This window comes from Camelus dromedarius, chromosome 1, assembly GCF_036321535.1.
Source record: "Camelus dromedarius isolate mCamDro1 chromosome 1, mCamDro1.pat, whole genome shotgun sequence".
Classification (NCBI taxonomy): Eukaryota; Metazoa; Chordata; class Mammalia; order Artiodactyla; family Camelidae; genus Camelus; species Camelus dromedarius.
This window is the reverse complement of record NC_087436.1, coordinates 31,039,481-31,063,526: the sequence shown is the minus strand read 5'-3', so window position 1 is coordinate 31,063,526 and position 24,046 is coordinate 31,039,481. Positions and strand designations below refer to the sequence as shown.

The window sequence follows — 24,046 nt, the reverse complement described above, 5'->3', positions numbered from 1 at the left end:
AATTGAAAAAGATTAAAATACTAAGAGAATATAATTAGCAACTTAAAATTTTGTATCTAGTCATTAGCTAAAATTTTGTATCCATATAAACCTATTAAGGAAATGGTAGTTAAGAACATTCTCGGGAAAAAACACCATGAGTTATGAGTGCAAATAAACTCTTACTAAAATGTATACTAAATGTTATACTATGAAAAGAATGAAACCAAGTCCAGAAGGAGAGAATAAGATGTAAACAGAAATGGTGAATAAAGAAATAGAAAATAGTGGATTAATTAATCAAATATTGTTTGTCTAGATAAAACAATAATGATGAAGATGATGATGATGAATATGGCCCAGATTCAGAAGGTTCTTAGATCCCACCTCTTCATGGCATCTGTAACCTGTCATAAGTGGGATGGGGTCTAAGAGAATGATTAACTTTAGTAGCTGTCTCGGTTTGGGATCCCAAAGAAGCAAACGGGCAACAGGGATTTGGGATTGGCTAGCTGGCATTCTACAAAACAAAAGTAGAGATGTGGCAAATTTAGATAGGAGGCAGTAAAGGGTGCATTTATATTTAAAGTACCACTGTGGGCAATTGGAAGTGAATTCATTCTGAGGAACTATAGAAAATGGTGGATAGCATGTGCATCTTAGGTTTATTTACACCTGAAGTGTAAGGAAGCTATGTTTAAACACCAACTCCTGTCAGTCACTGGTTGAGAACTGCTGGATTTGGGGACATTAGTTCTCCAGAACTCCTGCTGCCTTTCATGCACACAGGCAAAACAGTTTCCATTGGAGAGAGAAAGCCTTCAGCAAAGACATGCAGATACTGGAATTTGGAAGTGTTTTAAACGGGTACCTTATGGGTTGGTAGATATGAGTGGAATCCTAAGAATAGTACACCACCAATGAATAGTTTTGGTTTTAATTTTTGAACTAGAGTTCTCTCTTCTTTCTAACTTTTTCCATATAACTAACAGATTACAGTTGGTCTTAGAATCTAAGCTCTTTTTTCCCCCTCTACTTGGTGAGGATTAAGGTTTTTTGTTTTGTTTTGTTTTTTTATTTTCTGAAAGCAACACTCAAACTATTCTTTACTTTATAAGAGAATTCTTTATTTTTATTCTATATTCTTTATTTTATGAGAAGACATGCGTTTTTCCAAAGGATACTTTTACCACATGTTGACTTACAGGTAAGGCTGAGAGGAAGCCCCTCTCCCACTCCTGCCGTTTCCTACAGTCAGCCTGAATCCAGTACCTAACTGCCAGTATGTAGTCTAAAAACAGAAGTCGGAGGTTAGTGTTCTGATAGTAAGGTGACATACAAAATATAATTTGTAATATAATTTGGTTTTTATGGCTGAGTAGTATTCCATTGTATAAATATACCACTTCTTCTTTATCCAGTCATCTGTTGATGGACATTTAGGCTGTTACCATGTCTTGGCTATTGTAAATAGTGCTGCTATGAACATTGGGGTGCAGGTGTCATCCTGAAGTAGGGTTCCTTCTGGATATAGGCCCAGGAGAAGGATTCCTGGGTCATACGGTAAGTCTATTCTTAGTCTTTTGAGGAATCTCCTTACTGTTTTCCACAGTGGCTGCACCAAACTACATTCCCACCAGCAGTGTAGGAGGGTTCCCCTATCTCCACAGCCTCTCCAGCATTTGTCATTTGTGGATTTTTGAATGATGGCCATTCTGACTGGTGTGAGGTGATACCTCATTGTAGTTTTGATTTGCGTTTCTCTGATAATTAGTGATACTTAGCATTTTTTCATGTGTCTGTTGATCATTTGTATGTCTTCCTTGGAGAATTGCTTGTTTAGGTCTTCTGCGCATTTTTGGATTGGGTTTATTTTTTTCTTATTGAGTCGTATGAGCTGCTTATATATTCTGGAGATCAAGCCTTTGTCGGTTTCACTTGCAAAAATTTTTTTCCCATTCCGTAGGTTGTCTTTTTGTTTTACTTTTGGTTTCCTTTGCTGTACAGAAGCTTGTAAGTTTCATTAGCTCCCATTTGTTTATTCTTGCTTTTATTTCTTCTAGGAGAAAATTTTTGAGATATATGTGAGATAATGTTTTGCCTATATTTTCCTCTAGGAAGTTTATTGTATCTTGTCTTATGTTTAAGTCTTTGATCCATTTTGAGTTGATTTTGTGTATGGTGTAAGGGAGTGTTCTAGCTTCATTGTTTTACATGCTGCTGTCCATTTTTCCCAATACCATTTGCTGAAGAGACTGTCTTTATTCTATTGTGTATTCTTGCCTCCTTTGTCGAAGATTAGTTGACCAAAAGTTTGTGGGTTCATTTCTGGGCTCTCTATTCTGTTCCATTGGTCTATATGTCTGTTTTTGTACCAGTACCATGCTGTCTTGATGACTGTAGCTCTATAGTATTGTCTGAAGTCTGGGAGAGTTATTCCTCCAGCCTCTTTCTTTCTCTTCAGTAATGCTTTGGCAATTCTAGATCTTTGATGGTTCCATATAAATTTTATTAGATTTGTTCTAGTTCTGTGAAATATGTCCTGGGTAATTGGATAGGGATTGCATGAAATCTGTAGATTGCCTTGGGCAGTGTGACCATTTTAACAATATTGATTCTTCCAATCCAAGAGCATGGGCTATCTTTCCATTTTTTAAAGTCTTCTTTAATTTCCTTCATCAGTGGTTTATAGTTTCTGTGTATAATTCTTTCACCTCCTTGATTAGGTTTATTCCTAGGTATTTTATTACTTAGGGTGCTATTTTAAAGGGGATTGTTTCTTTACTTTCTTTTTCTGTTGATCCATTGTTAGTGTAAAGAAATGCAACTGATTTTTGAACGTTAATCTTGTAACCTGCTACCTTCCTGAATTCTTCGATCAGCTCTAGAAGTTTTTGTGTTTTTAGGGTTTTTAGGACCTTTTAGGGTTTCCTATATATAGTAACATGTTGTCAGCTTATAGTGACACTTTTACCTCTTCTTTTCCAGTTTGGATCCCTTTTATTTCTCTCTCTTGTCTGATTGCTGTGGCTAGGACTTCCAAGACTATGTTGAATAGAATTGGTGATAGTGGGCATCCTTGTCTTGTCCCAGATTTTAGTGGGAAGCTGTTGAGTTTTTCACCGTTGAGTACTATGCTGGCTGTAGGTTTGTCATATATAGCTTTTATGATGTTGACATATGTTCCCTCTATACCCACTTTGGTGAGAGTTTTTATCATAAATGGGTGTTGAATTTTATCAAATGCTTTTTCTGCATCGATTGAGATGATCATGTGGTTTTTGTCCTTTCTCTTGTTGATGTGATGTACTACATTGATTGATTTGCATATGTTGAACCACCCTTTTGTCCCTGGGATGAACTCCACTTGGTCATGATGTATAATCTTTTTTATGTGTTGTTGGATTCTATTTGCTAATATTTTGGTGAGGATTTTGGCGGATATGTTCATCAGTGATATTGGTCTATAATTCTCTTTTTTGGTAGTATCTTTGCCTGGTTTTGGTATCAGGGTGATGGTGGCTTCATAGAATGAGTTTGGGAGTATTCCCTCCTTTTCAATCTTCTGGAAGAGTTTGAGAAGGACTGGTATGAGTTCTTTTTTGTATGTTTGGTAGAATTCCCTGGTGAAGCTGCCCGGTCCTGGACTTTTGTTTGTAGGGAGGTTTTTTTATTCCTATTTCGATTTCGTTTCTAGTGATTGGTTTGTTCAAGTGGTCAGTTTCCTCTTGATTCAGTCTTGGTGGACAGTATGTTTCCAGAAACTTGTCCATCTCCTCTAGGTTATCCAGTTTGGTTCCATATAGGTTTTCACAATATTCTCATATGATAGTCTGTATTTCTATTGTATTTGTTGTAATTTGTCCATTTTCCTTTCTTATTTTGCTAATTTATGCTCTCTCTTTTTTCTTCTTTGTGAGTTTTGCCAGAGGTTTCTCGATTTTATTTACTTTTTCAAAAAGCCAGCTTTTGGTTTGGTTGATTTTTTTCTATGACCTTGTTAACCTCTATTTTATTTATTTCCTCCCTAATCTTTATAATTTCCCTCCTTCTGATGCCTTTTGGAGATTTTTGCTCTTCTTTTTCTAGTTCATTCAGTTGGTGGGTTAAATTATTTATTTGAGATTGTTCTTCTTTTTTGAGGACGGCTTGTATCGCTGTAAACTTCCGTCTTAGCACTACCTTTGCTGTGTCCCATAAATTTGTGTGGTTGTGCTTTCATTGTCATTTGTCTCAAGATATTTTTTAATTTCAGCTTTGATTTCCTCATTGACCCATTGTTTTTAAATAACATATTGTTTAATCTCCATGCTTTCCTTTTTTTCTCCTTTGTTTTTCTGTTGTTGATTTCTAGTTTCATGGCATTGTGGTCAGTAAAGATGCTTGAGATAATTTCTATCTTCTTAAAATTGTTGAGGTTTCTTTGGTGCCCAAGTACATGACCAATCCTTGAAAATGTTCCATGTGCATTTGAAAAGAATGTATATCCTATTTTGGGGGGTGTAATGCTCTGAAAATATCCACCAAATCTAATTTTTCTATTGTATTATTTAATTTCTCTGTTGCCTTATTTATTTTCTGTCTGGAAGATCTGTCTAGTGATATTAATGCGGTGTTAAAATCTCCAACTGTGATTGTATTCCCATCAATATCCCCCTTTATCTCTGTTAGTAATTGTTTTATGTACTTAGGTGCTCCTATATTGGGTGCATATATATTAACGAGTGTAATATCCTCATCTTGTATCACTCCTTTAATCATTATAAAATGTCCTTCTTTATCTTTCTTTATGGCCTTTGTTTTAAAGTCTATTTTGTCTGAAATCAGTACTGCAACACCTGCTATTTTGGCTTTTCCATTTGCATGGAATATCCTTTTCCATCCTTTTACTCTCAATCTATATGTGTCCTTCTCCCTAAAGTGGGTCTCTTGTATGCAGCATATTGAAGGTTCTTGCTTTATTATCCAGTCTGCCACTCTGTGTCTTTTGACTGGAGCATTTAGTACATTAACATTTACAGTAATTAATGATAGATGTGTGTTTATTGCCATTTTGAACTTATCTTTGCCGTTGATTTGGTATTTCCTCTTTGTTCCTTTCTTCTTCCTTTTGTGGTTTGGTAATTTTCCTTTGTATTATCATGGATTTTATTTGGTTTTTGTGACTCCCTTGTAAGTTTTTGGCATGTGGTTACCCTTTTCTGTAAGTCTGTTAGCCCATTACTATATCTCGAACCCATCCTACTGAAAACAAAAAATTTTAAAAACAAAGAAAAAAAATACTCTATATTTTCTTGCTTCCCTCTCCCACTCTTAATGATTTAGATGTCTTCTTTTACAATTTCATGTTTATTTTATTTGTAATTCATGAGTTATCACCTTTCCAGCTATGAGTTTCTCATTTCTATAGCATCCTGCTGCTTTTTCTATTTAGAGTAGACCTTTCAATATTTCTTTTAGCATGGGTTTAGTGTTGCTAAACTCTTGTAGCTTTTTCTTGTCTGTGAAATTCTTTATGTCTCCTTCTATCCTAAAGGATAGCCTTGCTGGATAAAGTATCCTAGGCTGCATCTTTTTTTCATTCAGGGCTTTGAATATATCTTGCCACTCCCTTCTGGCCTGTAGTGTTTGTGCAGAGAAATCAGCTGAGAGCCTTATGGGGGTTCCCTTGTAACTCACTCTTTGCTTTTCTCTTGCTGCCTTTAGGATCATTTCTTTATCCTTGACTCTGGCCATCTTGATTATGATATGTCTTGGTGTGTATCTGTTTGCGTTCTTCCTGTTTGGGACCCTTTCTTCCTGTACTTGGATATCTGATTTTTTCTTTAAGTTTGGGAAGTTTTCAGTCATGAATTCTTCAAAAACCTTTTCAATGCCCTTTGATCATTCTTCCCGTTCTGGGACCCCTATTATGCGAAGATTGGCACACTTTATATTATCCCATAGGTCCCTTATGTTGCTTTCATTTGTTTTTATTTGTTTATCTTGCAGTTGTTCTGATTGGGTGCTTTCTGTTGTCCTGTCTTCTAGGTCACTAATTCGTTCCTCTGCATTATCTAGTCTGCTTTGCACAGCCTTTAGGTCCATTCTCATCTCAGCCAGTGAGTTTATCAATTCTACTTGGCTCTTCTTTATAGCTTCTATTTCATTTTTGACATATTTTATATCTCTAAACACTATCTCTTTTAGTTTATTCAGTACTTTGATAACTCCTTTTTTGAAATCTTGATCTAGTAGGCTATTGATGTCTATTTCATTGATCATTCTTTCAGGGGATTTCTCTTCTTCTTTTAATTGGGAATGGTTTCTCTGCTTCTTCATCTTGTTCATATCTCTCTGGCACTGTGGCTTAAGGAGTATCAGTTATCTATTGTGGTCCTTAAAGGAGTTTATTTATTTATCTATCTAATGCCTATGTAGGAATAAAACTTAAAAAATAAAAAAAAAGGAGGGAGAGAGAAAGAGAATTTTAAAAGAAGGGAGAAAAAAAGGTTTGAAAACAGTGTATAATCAATTATAGAAGCACAATTTGAATCAGACTAGCATTCGAGTTGAGATCTTTTTAAAAACCCTTAAAAAAAGGAAAAAAATCAAAAAATGATACTTGAAACCTTTTTATAATCAATAACAGAATATCAAATCCAAAAGAAATGAAAATGAAATCAGGTGGATTTTTAAAAAAATAATAATATAACTATTTTAAAAGAAAAAGTTAAAAGGAATTAAAACTAGAAGCATATACAGTTGTTTAGAAAGAAAAATTTAAGAAGGAATTAAAACTAGAAGCATATACAATTGTTTGGAAAATAGAAATTAAAAAGGTAATAAAAAATAGAACAGATAAAAAAGATATGATAAAGAGAATTTTGAAAAAGGGGAGGAAAAAAGGGTTTGAAAACAGTGTATAATGAATAATTGAAGAGCAAGTTGAAGCAGAATAGCAATCGGGTTGAGACGTCTCTTAAAAACCTTTGAAAAAGGAGAAAGGAGGGAAAAAATGTATTTGAAACCTGTGTGTAGTCAATAACAGGAGATCAAAACCAAGAGAGATAAAAATGACATGATTTTTAAAAATAATAATATTAAAATTTAAAAGGGCTTAAAACTGGGAGATATATAATTGTTTAAAAAGTAAAAATTAAAAAGGTAATAGAAAATACAACAGGTAAAAACAGATTAAAAAAAAGGGGGGGAGGGGGTGTTCTCCTGGAGACTGTGTGCTCTTAATAAGTCTTTCTGTCTTCGCCGTGTTTCGGGAACTCAGCTTGCTGTTTCCAGAGGCGCCTCCGTTGGCGCCGTCGTCTGTGCTGCTCCCAGTGCCTGTTGGCAAGCAGATCGCGCCCCCTCCCAGCACAGTGTGGGTCTCGGGCTGGGTGTCTCAGGGACCCTCTGTGCCCATTTAACTTAGTTCTGTCAGTCAAGGGCTGCTCCCTGCAGATCCGAACCTCGGAGGCTCCCCCTCCGTCCCGCTGGCCTCTCCGATGGAGAGGGGAGACCCAGCGAACGATTGCCAGTCCTCCTTTGCCGGTCCCTCCCCGCGGGACCGGTCCTGCACTGTTTCGCCTTTTCGTCTTTCTTTTTTTTTCTTTTCTCCTACCAGATTTTTGGCGTCTTTGTCGTTTAAAGAGGACAATGTTCTGTTGGAGTTCTGCAGGTGCTCTGGTTGGCTGAGTGGGTCCGTGGTTGTGAGTCTTGATGTATCTGTGGGAGAGGGTGAGCTACGAGCGTCCTTCTACTCTGCCATCTTGGCCTCGTCTCTCCCTGTTTTTAATAGTTCACTTCCAACACTTCAAAGATAAGGTGTGCCATTCTGTGTGTTCAACTTGTCAAATGCAAGTGTGTGTATGTGTTTGTGTGTTAGTCACAAATCTTTCAGTTGCAAATGACAAACACACACTCAAGCTAGAGAAACCAAAAGGAGAATTTACCATCTCATGTAATTGGTTGCAGGGGAGGCTGTCCAAGGAATAAACCTTACCTAGGCACCACTGGGCTCTGGATTTCAGATGGTGTTATGAGGCTACTCCTCCCACTTTCCTCAGAGTTGGCTTCATTCTCAGGAAGTATCTTCCCCTATTGTGACAAGCCAGTACTGGCTCTAGGCTTCCATTATCTTTACATCGACTCTCCTAGTGAAAAGAGAGCCTCTTACCCAACTGTAAAAGCAAAAGTCCAGGGTAGGCCTCTGATGCCTCAGCGTGTCTGCACCTCCCAACCACCAGTGTGGCTGGGAGATGGGGCTCTTTGATAACCGAAGACTATCTCATCTGCCTAATGTTGTATTGGTGATGAAAGGATTTCCCCCAAAGAAGAACTGTTTGGTTAGTTGAAGAAAGGTGAAAAGAAAGTGTAAGGGGAAACCAGTAATTCTGCATTGCTTAGAAGATAAAGGGTTTGCATGTAAAGGTAAATATTTGAAATTGGAATTTTGAACTAATATGGAAGGACTTGTCTTCAGAGTTTATATGAGCAAAAAAAAAAGTATACCCAATCTTTTCAGTACAGTGTCCTTCTGTATATTTAGTTGAGAAGTTTCCATTCCAGTAAATATTGCTTACAGTCAAACTTTATTTCTCTGAAGTTAATTGAAACAGTAATGTACATCATCATTATGACACCTATAAGTAATTCCTCTAATGTATATTACTGATTGGATTTTCTAAATCTACTTTTATACCTAAAGCTGATTATACCTAAAGGTGATTTTGACAACAATGGAGATGAAATTCTTCAAAACCAATCTCACATGGTCACACATACTCTTTTGTTGTAATGGGATTCTGTTACTATCAATATATTTCTGAAAATCGCCTTTTCAGTTCATGTGATCAAAAGGAAACAAAGGAAATATAGACCCTCAGTAGTTAATTAGCACATAAAAATTGTATTTGTGAACAGACGGAGGGAAAGAGATGTGCTATTTTCTTACCATTTCAATTCCTTTGGGGTCTGCAGACTTATTGGGTATTATACATAACTAGATTAACTTCAATTCATACATCTCTGATTTGCTATTTTTATGTACAATAAAAAAATAAAAACATGATTTTAGACATATAAACATATATATAATGGTACACTGTTAACATTCATGTGTGTATATACATACAGAGACACAGACACCCACACCCCCCCAGCACCATACACACTTCCCATGCATGTGTTGAATGTTATCACACATTCTCAGGCCAGAGGAGCAGGTGCAGCAGGCCAACAGTATCTGGCCAGTGGGCGTTAGAGTACAGTGCTGCAAATGCTCTCAGCCAAATGGCACTCTTCTGGACACTGAGCAGAGGGTATTGTCTGCTGCATTATTTTCCCATTGCAGCTCTCTGCCATTTATTTTATTCTCTGAAAACCATCCCTGACCCAAAATGACAACACATCAAAAAATAAAATAAGATGTAGATTTGATAGTGCAAATCTGTCCAAAGATACACAGAAAAGGTGTGACTGAGGTTAAAGTAACTTGAGACAGTGTATCTACTGAGGATGAAATGCAGTGGTCGATGCGTGTTTGATGGTGATCAGTTGGCATTACAAAGGGAATTATAAGCATCATTATAGATTGGTGAAGAGAATAACAATTATTTACATAGTAGATGAAAGAAATACCAGAGGTATGTTGTGATTTCAAGTTATTTGAAGAGAATAAACAAGATACCTAGTACCTAGAAAATAATCACAAGAAAACCACAATGCTATAGCATTGAATCAAGTATTTCTGGGAAAACATCCTCCTACCCAGTCTGCTCCATCCATGTTATTCCTATTTATTAAGGGAATTCAGAGTTTCATGAGTGAAAGAATAAGGAAAATTAAGGAATAATTATTTCTAACTGCCAGAATATGTCACCACAATTAAGATTACTTTTTATTGCTTATAAATAAATAAATATGAAAAATTATTTCCTAATAATAACTTACATTATTAGTATATGTTTTATAATATATGCAATGCCTTCTAGAATTGTTAAGTGTATAAATATTTTTGTGAGCCACTTGATATTTTCAAAACATTAAAGCAGAATTCTTTTCACAGAAATGCTATTTGAATACCCCATTAAAATGACTATTTGCCTCATTTTTCTTTAATATATTCTTTATAGATTTGCTGAAAGCAAAGTAAACCTATAAATGCCCTTTTTTAATAATAGTATTAATTATAGTCACACTCTGTATTAGTTTAATGCAGCTACAGAAATTCTTTTCAGTGCCAGCAAAAGAGGAAAGAAATGAAACCAGGGAGTCTGGAATCTGCCTTTCCTTTTCCTCCTCTCAGTTTTTATGAAAAGGAAATATCACTTAATCACAAGTTTATTATTTATCCTTAATCAAACACAACTGTAATTTCTATTATTCATCTTAATAGTTAATGAAATTATGTTGGGAGAGTCTCTATAATATGTATAGATTGCTCTCAAACTGTCCAATATAAGTACTAATGAAAAAAGAGCCACAATGAAATGGTACTTCACAAGTGTTTTGAGTTCACATTCACACAAGGGGGATGCTGTGGATCATTGGCATTAACTAATGATGACCTGAGATCAAAGGCAGAGCCCTCTGGAACGCCAGCTTTCAAGGTAGCATAATAAATCTGAAATGTCAAATGAAATCTTCCAAAAATGAAATTTAAACTACAATAATGGCCCATCAAAACTGTCAAGCTGGCTACCCAAGTGATATATATAAGATTGATGATTTCTAAAACTCTAGGAAAGTGAAATAGTTCCAGACAAAAGGCCAAAAGCAAATTCTTAAGTCCAATTACAAAAAAATAAACTCTACCAAAGCTGTCAGGTGGTTTGCCATGTCTCACTCCAGCAACATCCAGAGTAACTGATTTACCAGGGAACAAACAAAGAAAAAAAGCAAAAGAAAGACCAGTGAATAAAACTGTGTACTACTTCTAAATAGTAATTTTAAACAAGAAACTATAATTCTGCTGTTATCTTGTATATGCCTACTTCTGAATCTCTAAACCTTGGTGTCTAGAGCAGAATTGACCGCTGCTCAAGGCGTAAACGCACAGAGGTACGGATTTAGCATCGAGCAGAGAATGACAAGTTGTAAGAGCACACAAAGCTGTGGTGATGGCAAATCCCTGATTATATAAAAGTAATTAGTATAATTCTGATCAGAACAATCCTTTCTCTGTAACAGTTTGTTGGAGTTAATAATAATAAGACTTAAAAAAATTCTTAACGTATGTCTCCAACTCTACTGCAAGCATTAAAAATAGAGCTGTGAAATCTTTGTGAAGCCTGTGAGTTGAGCATTCACTGCTTCACTTCTGAGAAGAGAAAAATGAAGGCAAAAGACAAGCTTACGGAGGTTATTTAATTAAAGTCAGAAAGAACATTAAAATAGAAAAATTAATTCAGTGAAAAGTCTCTTTTCATTTCCACTAAATCAGGAACAATTTAAATACTGAAATGGAAAATGTAAGAAAAAAAAAACCTCCCTTAATTGGTCTGGACTTTTCTATTATGCTTCTGGAATTCTGACCCTGGTAATCTATTGATCCTACTTGTCTCAATAATTTGTTTATTTGTTCTTTCATTCATGTATTCATTCACTTATTGATTAATGTATTCTTTCATCCATTCGTTTATACATTCATTTATGTATTTTTTTTTAACAATTTTCTTTGTGTGAGGCACCAAGCTCTACAATGACCATGCAAAAGTGTATATGGCGTGGGGTCTGACTCCAAAGTGCTTAAAGGGACAGACAAATGTGTTAATCAGTACATATAATAAAATGTGATACAACTTAGTATGTTAAAGAGGAAAACAGAGGTATTAAAATCTACCTGTGCTTGTACGGTACATAAAGTCAAGTCATCTTGTAAAGAGGAAATGTTATTTGAGCTATTTCTTATGATAGTTTGAAATTTACCAGAGAATCTACAAAATCTATACTAAAAGGAAACTTGACATTTGCAGAAATGACAAATTTGAGGCTTATTTTCTATTATGTTTCCCCAAATTGCATATTTCAAGCAACAGGTAGTCAGATTTGTATGTAATAAACAAGTAGAGCAAACAAATGGAATAATAATTCTTGAGGAAACAGAGATTATATTTAAACTTATATCAGTCTTGACCACAAGGCCAACAATATGAGTGAGGTAGGTTAACAAGAGGGCATCAAACTTCCCTCTATGGTTATTTAATAACTGCTCAGCAGGATGTGTTAAATGAGAAGGTCATAGTCTGTGAGTTATTAATACAACTGGGATAGGTTGGTTTCTTTTAAGTATGCTCAGCATACTCACATAGGGCCAAAACCTTGAGTGGAAATCCTGAGAAGAGAGCTTTCTGCCAGAGGAGATTCTGGAAGTTAATAATGACCTATGAGATGTCACTACATGGTATTAGTGGGGTGGCATGAAATTGAATTCATAGGAGAAATGCTTCTGCTAAAAACAGAAAAAGTATGCAGGATTCTAAGGCACTGAGAAATGTTAAATTAGATCACTGACCATTATTCTTCAGTCTTATTGTGGAGATGTATCTTAAAAGCTTAAGAGATTTTATTTTTCTGGTTCATTGAGTACTATTACTTTTTCTTTTGTTATAATTTTTTTCTGGTACCCAGTAGAAGCTTAGTTTAACCAAGGATCCATTTTATAGCTGGAGAATATACTATCAATGTATTATTTGGTATTCATTTAAGACATGGAAGCAAAAATGTATATGGGAGTGTTTATTTGTCAAAGATGCATTTCACGTTTGTATCTCTTGCTCTACAAATATATACTTTCTATGGCACTTGTTATTTTTCACTAACAGGAAACAGATTGGATTTGGATTAGTTTGACAGGAAAATACTTGGATTTTTAGGCAGAAAATTTAGTTGAATACTATCTTAGTTTTGGGTTTCCCCTAAAGCAAAAACTGAAGCAGACTTGTTTTTATTTGCAGACAGCATCCAGGAAGTAGAAGAAAGGAATAGACAGGAAGTAAAAGCCAAACAAAGATGGGTTATCGAGAGGTTTGAAGAGATTCCTTTGGCGTTTTGTGAGAAGCCTTATGAAGTTTCCACTCAGGTGCAAAAAAAGGGGGAAATATTTATTTATTGATCCTCATCATTCATTGTTCAATGATGGTGCCATACTTTTCTGGGTGGGGCACATGTATGAGAGCAAAGTACATTCCTGTGGGCTTCCCACACTGTGGCTCAGAGAAGCCCAGGAGGGAAGGGTGATGTAGGTGATGCAGGCTTGAGTCACAGCTATGGCCAACAGGCAAAATAGTGAAAGCATTGCAGGGCTGGTGACAACATCAGTGGATGGACTAAGAAGGGCCAAGAGTTGGGATATCAGAAGTGCCTAATATACAGATGTTGTATGCTCTTTAACATAGAATAAAAACTGTCTATAAAAGTTAAATGGGCAAATAGATTTTTCAGTGAAATATAGCAGGTAAATATGACAAAGCTCTAAACTCTGGTCATGTTCTCTAATTTTCAATTAATTCCAGTGACTGGTTCCTCCTCACCCTGTCCTTAGAGAAGAAGCCCAAATTCTTTCATATGTACCAACATTTCTCAAACATTTGGTCTAGGGACCACTGTATACTCCTAAAGATCACTGAATGTCCAAGCATGTTTGCATTAATATAGGTTGTAGTCATATTTACTATATTTAGAAATTAAAACAGAAATTGTAAAATAGATGGAATAATTTAAAATGAAAACAGTAAACATATTACAAGTTAATAATGATAAAGCTTTGCAGTAATCACTCTGTATTTCCCCAGTCACGTCCCTTCCAACTATCCTAAATATCTATTTCATGTCTTATTCTCCTCCATTCTTCCAATACTTTCTTCCTTATCCTTAATCTCATATTTTTATCTTGGAATTCACTAAGAAAATGAAAGCTGTCAGAAGAGAACTTCCACCATGATAGCTACACACTTGCCTATCTATATCCTCTACCTTTCTTTTGATACTGCAGAGGAGCTGTCTGTGCTTCTGATTAACACTGAGTACTACTCTTGCATGCTGGATATTGGCTTTTCTTGTCTACTGAATTACAGTTATCTCTTTGTTCATCTCATGCTCAGATTTCTTTCTCTATTGAATAATTACCATTAGTATACAAATGTCCTACTATTTCTTCTATTTGAAAAGAACCCTTGCTTGATTACACTTCTATCTCCAGCTAATACCCTATTTATTTCCTGCAATTGACAGTAAAGTTCCTCAAAAGAGTTTTCTAATCTTTTCTCTTCCATTCTCTTGGGGACCTTCCAGTCTGTTTTTTTTTCCCCCACATGAGTCTGGAATTTCATCAAGGTCACCAGTAATCTTTGTATCACTAAAAGCGATGGCCAGTTCTCACTCTTCATCTTATTTTATCCATCAACAGCATTTGCCCTTGTTACTAAATTAGTCTCTCCTCCTTGAAACAATTATCTTCCCTTTCTCTTAATTCTTCTTGTCTCTTGCTGGCTGTTGGTCTTCAATCTTCTTTGCTAGGTCTTGAGCACTCTGTCATGGACTTTTCTCTTCTATACTTGCTCCCTTGGTGATCTAATCCTTTCCTAGGGTTTTAAATTCTATCTCTGCCCCCATGAATCTAAAATACATACCTCTGTCACTACTGTTCCTGAAAGGTAACTGCATAGTATTGCTTGCTGGTGCTTAGGAATTCATTATGTTGAGACAGATATATCAGAGCTTCCTCATGGTGAACACGTGGAGAACTGGGAAGAATGGTGCACCCGGAGGGGGCATAGAAGCTCTGCACCCTTTTCTCATACCTTGCCCCATGCCCCATGCATCTCTTTTATCTGGCTATTCCTGAGTTACAAAAGTTAAATCTCAGAGCCATATCCTTGATGATGTTAACAAATGTATCATTGAGAGATCAGGGTGCTGGTAATTTAGATCATTCTGCAGGTGCTATCAGAGTATGGGCAGCAAGAGTTCACATTGTCATAGGTGAAATGGACAGTTAGGAGCCAGGGACTTTTACTGAAGGTGTGATGAGAAATATTAACATCCTTATAAGTACTGTAATTCTTGAGTGTGTAACAAAGGTGAATTTTGCCTTGGAAACCTTAAGTAAAAACTCTGGGTGTGTTTGATGCTAATCCATTTGTGGATATCTCAAAGTAGATCTATGATACATTTCATGATATCAGATGTTCAGTCTTGGTAATTTGAACCCCAGAGGAACTGGAAGATGTTTCTAACCTGGAAGAAGATCGCTAGGTCCACTGTCACAACAGCATTCAGACTGGAGGGAAAACTGACAGGTAAGATGACTCAAACACCTGAGGCAGAAAAAGAAGAACAGTGCTGAGCAAGTGGCTGATTTCAAGAAAGTAAAGAGTAAGCTGGGTGCAGAGATTGAGATATGGATGATATAAGCAACAATATCATTGTTCTGGCCAAGAAGATGTGTATGATCATGATAGAGATGGCAGACTTCACAACGGGCAAAGGACCACCACAGCATATGACTGATGTGATCTATGCAGCTAAAATTACATCAGAATAAGTATCAAAGACATATGTCCTCACTTGGCACATGTCTAGACCTATCATGTAACCAGGTCTTGTTGGACTGCTGGAACAGATTAAGTTCTACTCTCATCAACTGAAAACCTGTAGTCAAGTTAAGCTAAGATCCAAAATGTGGGTAGGAGAGCTAATCATTTCAACTTTGGACAGCATCACTTCCCTCATCCAAGCAGCTAAAAACTTAATGAATGCTCTAGTGCAATCTATGAAAATGTCTTATGTGGCCTCAATTGGAGTCATCAGAATTCAAGTCCTGCTAGGCCCTGGCACCCGGTTGTGATGAGGAGAATGAAGAACCTTGCAAAAAAAATCCTTGATTAAAAGAGAGAAGCCACGGGATATTTCTGCGACAAGGCTCAGCAAAGAAAAAAATCCACTCAGTACAAGTAATGAGTGAATTTAGGGGAAGACATATCTACTGAAACAACTATTCTACTCTGGTGCCTTTATTACAAAGTTCTGGCTAAACCCACTGCTTTATTTTTCACTTGATTAGTTCTGTAAGTACACTAACTGTTAGAGTTTAAACCTCAAATAATGTGAAACATTGAAAGCTGAAACAATATGAGCAACATATATTTAGGATCATGTCATTGTCATCTCTGTATGGTCAATACCTAGTAAGTGGTCAATATATGCTTGTTGAATGAATAAAATCTTCAGGTGTTGTTTGGCCCTTTGCACTACAGAAAATATCTTACATTCGTTACCAAATTAGCATAGGAGATACAGTTGAGTCCTGTTCATGTGTAATAGCTTAAGTATACTTACCCTTCTCATTTTGAATTAAAATATTGACACTAGCTGCTGAGTTTTCAATGGAAATCAAAGACTTCATTAAATAGTTTCCTATTTAATCTCCATACTTTCTTTACCTGACCTAACTTGACAGACATGTGTGATTCCTGCTAAAGAAAAAAAAAAAAAAATCAGTCTGTAGCTTTCTGTATCTATTGACAACTGATCAGGTCAACAACCATCAGAAACTAACCAAAGCTTGAGCAGTCAAGCAACCTCCTGGATTTTGAAGGTCAGCCTTGATTATAAACAAGGCAATTTATTAACATTATAAAGATTAGAATGAGTTTTGATGCCACAAATGTGCCTTTAAAGTTCCATTTTGTTCAGCAGTTCTGCATGTTGAGTGTTGGGTTTAAATGGGTTCACCAGAATACATATGTGGAGGAAGAGTTATCACCCATGGGGGAAATGGGACTATGTCTAACTGTATCCCTGAGTGACTTATAATAACAGAAGTGTAAGGAGTTCTGCATAACTCTAAAATTCCATCTGTATCAGCTTGCAATTGTAATTAAAAGACCACTTTGAAAAATCTTTTGGCATTGTGTAATGTAACTGGGAGAATTATACCATTGAACTATGAAGTAGAGTTAATGGCAATGAGCTGGAGTGATTTTAATAACAATTTTTAAAATAAAATCATTGAGGTAAAAATAAAAAAGACAGATACAATATGATTACTTTTTACCCCCTTTCTCCCACATATGTTTTTACATAGTTAGGAGTCATTGTTGTTAATGCTGTGTAGTTTTTTTCACTTTCAACTCTAGGACACTGATGATTCTTTTTTGATTTTTCCTGAGAAATCTGACTCAAGGATGGGAAGAGAGAGTAGTGGGAAAGAACAGAAGAAGCAAAAGACAGAATTTAAAATAGCCTTTTGGTCAAGTTTAGGAACCAAATAATTGCACTGGTAAAAAGAGGAGAGATGTTTGACATTTGTTTTGACCAAGAATTCACATTTCATTGTGAACTTCATGTCACAGTTACTAGGGAGAAAACATCCACAGAAGATTCTAAAAATATACAAAATTATGAAATTTCAACATGACTAAACATAGTCATGCACACAGGTTAGCTAAACAACAAGGGGACAGATCATTTGATTATGATAATCTGCTCATAGCTTTAATTACATATTACAAAGTAATAAAAATCTATGGTATTTTATTTTCTTATAGAAAAAAGATACTAGTCTATGTTCTCACATTTTCCAAGCTGCTTTGTGGCCTTTGGACAGTTCTAGCACAACTCTCATGGTTTTAATTCCTTTTTGAGGGTGAAGGAATTTACTTTAAGACTTAGTGGATGGACTCATCCTCTAGGCTATTCCCTTCCCTATTTTGCTCTACTTACGATGATGGTCTTTTTCCCTAGTGTCCTGTCAAAGACAGCCATTCATGCAACCAGTGAGCCTCTTCTGGTGCTTTTCCTGCCCTATTGCCCAGCCCAGATATTTCCTGAGTACTGCTGCGCCAGCACCAGAGCTGATTCCAATACTGTAGCCTTCATCAGCTCTACTGCTGCCTTTGTCAAGATGCCACTCACGCTGTCATTGGACTCTTCTGAGTGTCCACCAAATTCTCGTGAGCTGAAAAACAGAGGATCTCCATGGCATACCTTTTCTATTCTCCTCACTATTGCTCTCCTGTGAGCGAGAAAGGGCTGAAATTGGTAACTAATTAATGTGCCCCAAACAAGTCCTTGATTGCTGTTCTCAAAATTTTCATCCTAGAAGAAAGGGGATAAAGTAGATCAGTCTACAAAGACTCAGAACTATTCCTTAGTCAGTCTTTACTAGTTTTGCCTAAACTCCTCTCACTACTGAAATGAAGTTTTCCCTCTAATTCTGTTTTCTTCTATAATTGCCCTTGGTTTATAATCCCAGTTTTCCTTGGCATATATCTACTACCTGAATTGATTCCTTCAAGTGTCCCGATGTCTAGAGCATATCTGGACATCAGGTTTATTTAATACAGGTGGTAAAGTACCTTCATAGGCTAGTAGATGAAAGAAAGAATATTGAATTTGGGTTCAAAGAAGTCTGTATTCCAGCTGTATTGTTTACTAGCTGCATATATTTGAGCAATTTTTAAACCCTTTTTGATATCCCAATTCAGTATCTATAAATTATTCCCAAAACTGTGTATTAAGGTCAACTTTATAGGACTGTTGTAAGGGTTACATAAAAATCATATAGCCAGCATTTGGTAAATGGTAATTGTTAAATTTTTTATTGAACAATAATAAAAGTAAAAATAATTAGTTTTTACTAGATCATTACTATATATTTTTAAAGTAGATATTTGCCTTCATTCAGTCTTGATTTCTCAGCCTTTCTCCATTGAACTTGATTTTATTCAACTTTATCTTGACAGATGCTTAATTTGGCTTCTTCCTCCTCTGTTTCAGGGTAGTAAATTACCTTTTTTGGTGGCACCAATAAAATCTGGACCAGGTGGAAAATATTTGTAAACTTTATACTGAAACTTATTAACCTTTTATTTTCTCATGCAGGAAAATCTCTCGTATTTATAAAATATGATGGTAATTGTTCCTTGTAACATTTTCTGGCTCTAAAAGTAATGCACACTATTGCAGAAATTTTAAAAATTACATAAAATACACAAAGAAGAACATAAAATCATTCACAAACCAACTAAACAGAGGCAATTAGTTAAGAATTTGACATACAGACTTCTGTAAAATATGTATAAATTTAATCAAAATGTAAGCCTACTATACTTACTATTTTGTAACAGCTCCATATTAAAAAAAAAAAACTTGTTAATAAAGGGTGATACATCATGTTAGGAGAAAACTTCCACAGCATCATTTTAATGAATACATGATATTCATAAAATGGATATAGTGTAATTTATTTAACCATATTTATATTGCAGAATTGGCTATTTTCCATTTTTGTTGTAATAAACAATGCTACAATGAGCATTATATATATAAATCTTTATGCACATCCTTAATTGTTTCTTTGGAATAAATTACTAGAAACAAAATTGCTGTGTCAAAGCATATGCATATTTTATTTATTTATTGTAACCTAGTTTTTAATCATAAAATAATAAATGCACTTTGGAAAAAGTCAGTATTGAAATATTAAGAAAAAAAAAGAATAGTAAAAGTGTGCTCTCACCTTGTATCCCACTTTAGAGATAAACACTATTAACACTTAATTTGTTTGTATTTTTTCCCACAATTCTTTCTTAATATTCAAGCATACTTAAAAATACACATTTATCTTTGTTAATATGCAGGGCTCATAATACATATGCTCTTTTGCATCCTTACTTTTTACTTAATGTACTTGAAAAATAGTTACCAAAAATGATTTTGCCTCTTTCTTTTAACCCTTTGTATAGTATTTCGTAACATGAATGTACATTATTTTATTTAACCAATCTTCTTCTGATAAACATTGAGGTTATTATTTTTGCCTTTGTAATCAGTGTTGTGATGCACATCTTTCTACAACTCTCTTTGTAAATTTTGAAATTATCTTTATAGGAGAGAGATTTAAAAGTGGAAGTGATGAGCCAAATCATGTGTATAGTTTAAAGTCTGGTAGTATAGGTAAGTATTTTGTGAGATTTTAATATTTAATTCAGTATTGCTATTTTCTTGAAATATTATTTGAGATATAATGTAAATAAAATAATGCACTTTGAAGTAAAAAGATTATCTTCTCAGAATATTATACAGTTTTAGTGTTCTTTCCATGTAACTAGTACACTCTATTTGGAGACTTCAGATAAATAATTCTAAATGTAATGGTAAACAGAAATGTTCACTTTCAGTTTAAAATGTTGAAAAGTGGTGTTCTTTTTCAGAATACTTTTGAATTTACAAATTGTGCTGTGTTATTTAATTATTTAATGCTAGAGCATTATACCTTTTTTACCCACTACCATTTTCTGTTTACATTTACATTATATAAACTACTGTGGACATCAGGCCACTATCAGTTTCATTTTGCTCATCCATTTAACAAATATTTAATGAGTGCCCACTCTATACAGGATCCCATACTAGTTGTTGGGGCTGTAACAACAGATCAAAAAAACAAAAATACCTGATTATTCATGGTATTTACATTCTAATGGAGGGGGAAGCAAATTAAGTAAAATACAGATTGTGAAAGATAACAATTCATGCTAAGAAAACAAAGTAAAGCAGATGAGAAGACTAAAAAATGTTTGGTGGGAGATGTTACAATTCTAAGTATAGGAACTAGAGAAAAAAAAATCACTTAGAAGGAATTCTTGAAAAGACATTTGAAGGAGTGGGACAGTTTGATTAATGAAGCCAGGTGTGATGGTCAATTTCATGTGTCCACTTAGCCAGGCCACAGTCCCCAGTTATTTAATCAAATACTTATCAACATGTTACCATGATAGTACTTTGTAGATGGGATTAAATTTCATAATCAGTTGACTCTCATCTGAATAATAAGAAATTCTACCTGTGGGCCTAAGCTTCACCACTTGCCTGAGAGTTCCAAACTGCCCCTCCTGATAGCATGGCCTGCAGATTTTGACTCCCCTAACCAGCCCTCACAATAGGCTACTACCTTACAATTTATAATTCCTTTAATATATACCATCTCTTACTGGGTCTATTTCTGTGGCTAAAGCTTAACAGATGGGTACACTATATAATTCAGAAATATTTGAGATTTTATGCTATGAATTGCATGAGTGGCCAAAACATACATATGACTTATGTCTCACAGCGCAATGACTTTTGAATGAGTCCTAACCCTGGACAGCTTGTGTTTCATCCTAGGATCTTTTTAGACACCCTCAACAGTTGATAAAACAAATTCACAGACAAACAATAAGTTATAGAAGGACAAAACAGAACCATTAACCAATAGGCTCTAGTCAACATTTATAGAACATTCAGAATATATATTCCTTTGAAAAAGGTGCAAAATCAAGGTAATAGAGGAAATATATCTGTTTCAAAACATAGTTTAGCACTAAAAGCAAGTGAACAATTATAGGTTAAAACAAACAAACAAAAAACCTTAAACTAAATCTTATGCCTTATACAAAAAAAAAAAAACCTTAAAATGGGTCATGAACTTAGAATATTAAATGTGAAACCAAGCAACATATAAAAAAGGAGATAAATCTTTGTGATCTAGGGGTAGGACCCTGTTACCAGAAAATGTGATTTATCTATGAAAAAAATAGCAAATTGAACTTCAAAATTTAAAAAATTTATCTACACAAGACCCTGTTATGAGCCTGAAAAGACAAGCTACGTATTAAAAGAAAATATTTGCAAACCACATATTAAACAAAGGACTGGTATCTAGAATATATAAAGAACCCTAAAACTAAAGAGTTAAAAATCAAACAACCCAATTAGAAAATGGGCAAAGACATAACCATTTCACTGAAGAGGACATACAGATTTCAAATTAACATAAGAAAATATGTTCAACATTATTAGCCTTTAGGGAAATGCAGTTTAAAACCACAGTGACATATGACCATATACATAAAAGAATGGTTATAAAAAATGATGACAATATCAAATAGTGGTGAGGATGTGGAGAAACTGGATCATCATTCAACCTTACTACTGAGAATTCAAAATGGAACATTCATTCTGGGAGCTGCTAGGCAGTTTCTTAAAAACTAACCATGCAACTTCCATGTGATCCAGCAACTGGGCTCCTAGTCATTTATCTCGATAAATGAAAATTTATGGCCCCACAAAAACCTCTACACAAATGCTTCTGGTACATTTATTCATGACAGCCAAAATCTGGAACCAACCCACATGTCCTCCAATGGGTGAATAGTTAATCAGACTGTGGCACATCCATACTTGGAATATTTCTCAGCAATAAACATAAAAGAATATTGATAAAATACAACTATTTCAGTGAATCTCAGAGAATTTTGCTGAATGATGTAAGCCAATCCCAAAAGGTAATATACAGAATGATTATATTTATGTATCACTTGGGAATGACAAAATTATAGAAAAAGAGAACAGATTAGTGGTTGCCAGGTGTTAAGAAGACAGGGAGGAGAGGTGCTTGGTGAGAGAGATGTCAGTGTGACTGTAAAAGAACATGAGAGATCTTTGTGGTGATGGAAATGCTCTATGTCTTGACTGTTTCAGTATCAATATCCTGGTTATGATACTTTGCTATAGTTTTGCAAGATGTTACATTTGAGAGGAAATAGATAAAGGTAAGTGGGATTTCTTGGTGGTATTTCTTACAACTAAATAGGAATTTACAATTATCTAAAAATTTTAAAATTCGATTTTTATAAAAACAAAATACACAACATCAATGTCCTGTATAATATTGCTTTAAATGCACTCAATTTTCATGTGTTAAAAAATATTAGTGTTTGCATATTATACAGATTTTGCTTCTTTTTCAGAATATCCTTTATTAATGAGTGATTGAATCTGGCACCACTATTTTCTGCTTATTTGAACCCACTCATTCAATTATTATATATTATTCTACATTCTCATCCATTCCAACAATACACATTTTATCATGCAAGATTTTTATTCCTCATTTTCATTTTTAAAAACCAAATTATGTTAAGTAGATGCTTCTCTTTAATATATTTTCTGAAATGTCTTAATTCCAATATAAACTAAAAAAATAATAATAGCACAGATAATCTGTGAGTTAGTAAAAATATTTCGTCCATGAATGGTAGAATAAGGAAAGCATAATGTATTAAACATACCTCAAGCATATTTCAATATGAAAACAAAATTAAAATACTTTGAACAAATGACCTTTTTGAATGTTTAATGGGCTACTCCATGAACTTGCAGTGACTTTTGGTAGTTTGTCCAACAATTAACGTAATTAAAGTTATTTCCTTATGAGGCAATCACATTGGTCATAAAAATCTGAAATATGTATTTAAGACACCCTAGACCTATGTTAATTCAAGCCTATTATGTAAGAACAATACAAATAATAGTTACACTGGGATCAGTCACAGTATCTTTCTTAAAGAAACACATAACTTTGTGTAAAAGGAAGTTTGCCTACGGTTTTCAGAGGGAGAGTCACATGAACTTTGGCAAATATTATTTTGCAAATGCCACTCTTAAGAACAGTACCACTAGCAGTAACCTGACATTTATAACTATTCTAAATATGCAACAAAAGCATTTTCAAGGTTCATGTGCGTCTTTTCACATGCAGACGTTGCAGTTCTCATCAATAATTAAGCTTGTTTGGACACATCTTACTGAATCATGTTTTTTGAATTGAAAAAATACATTATCTTGTGAGTCAGTCAAGCATTTGCAGAAAGTTGTACTCTTGGTTCTTTGCTTTACCTGACCCTTTTTTGGTTTTATTTGGCCTCTCCTACTATTGATCAGTTGTTAGATCCTTGGTAGGTAAATACATTTGTAGACCACATTCACTTGCTTTGATTCATTTACTTTGATTTATTTACTTTGTTTATTTACTTTGGTTAAATTGAGATATCTGCTATTTACAGATATCTATAAAGTCTGTCTGGTAAATTGGCTGAGGATCTGAGGTCCTAAAATATAAATACTAACATTTCACACCATTTCCCTAAATAAACTAGTCCCTTTGTTGGCAACTTGATTCTGACTCTCGTATTCCTGATTCACTTGTCTGTAAATCACAGGCATGTAATTCCTACAGTAGCCTGACAATACTGAGAACTGAAAA

At 34.8% G+C, this 24,046-nt stretch overlaps 1 pseudogene; it reads left to right on the top strand.

The window, feature by feature from the left end:
• The first annotated feature begins 1,142 nt into the window (after positions 1-1,142).
• On the top strand, positions 1,143-16,082 carry LOC135322042 (catenin alpha-3-like; annotated as a pseudogene).
• Positions 16,083-24,046: the final 7,964 nt, after the last annotated feature.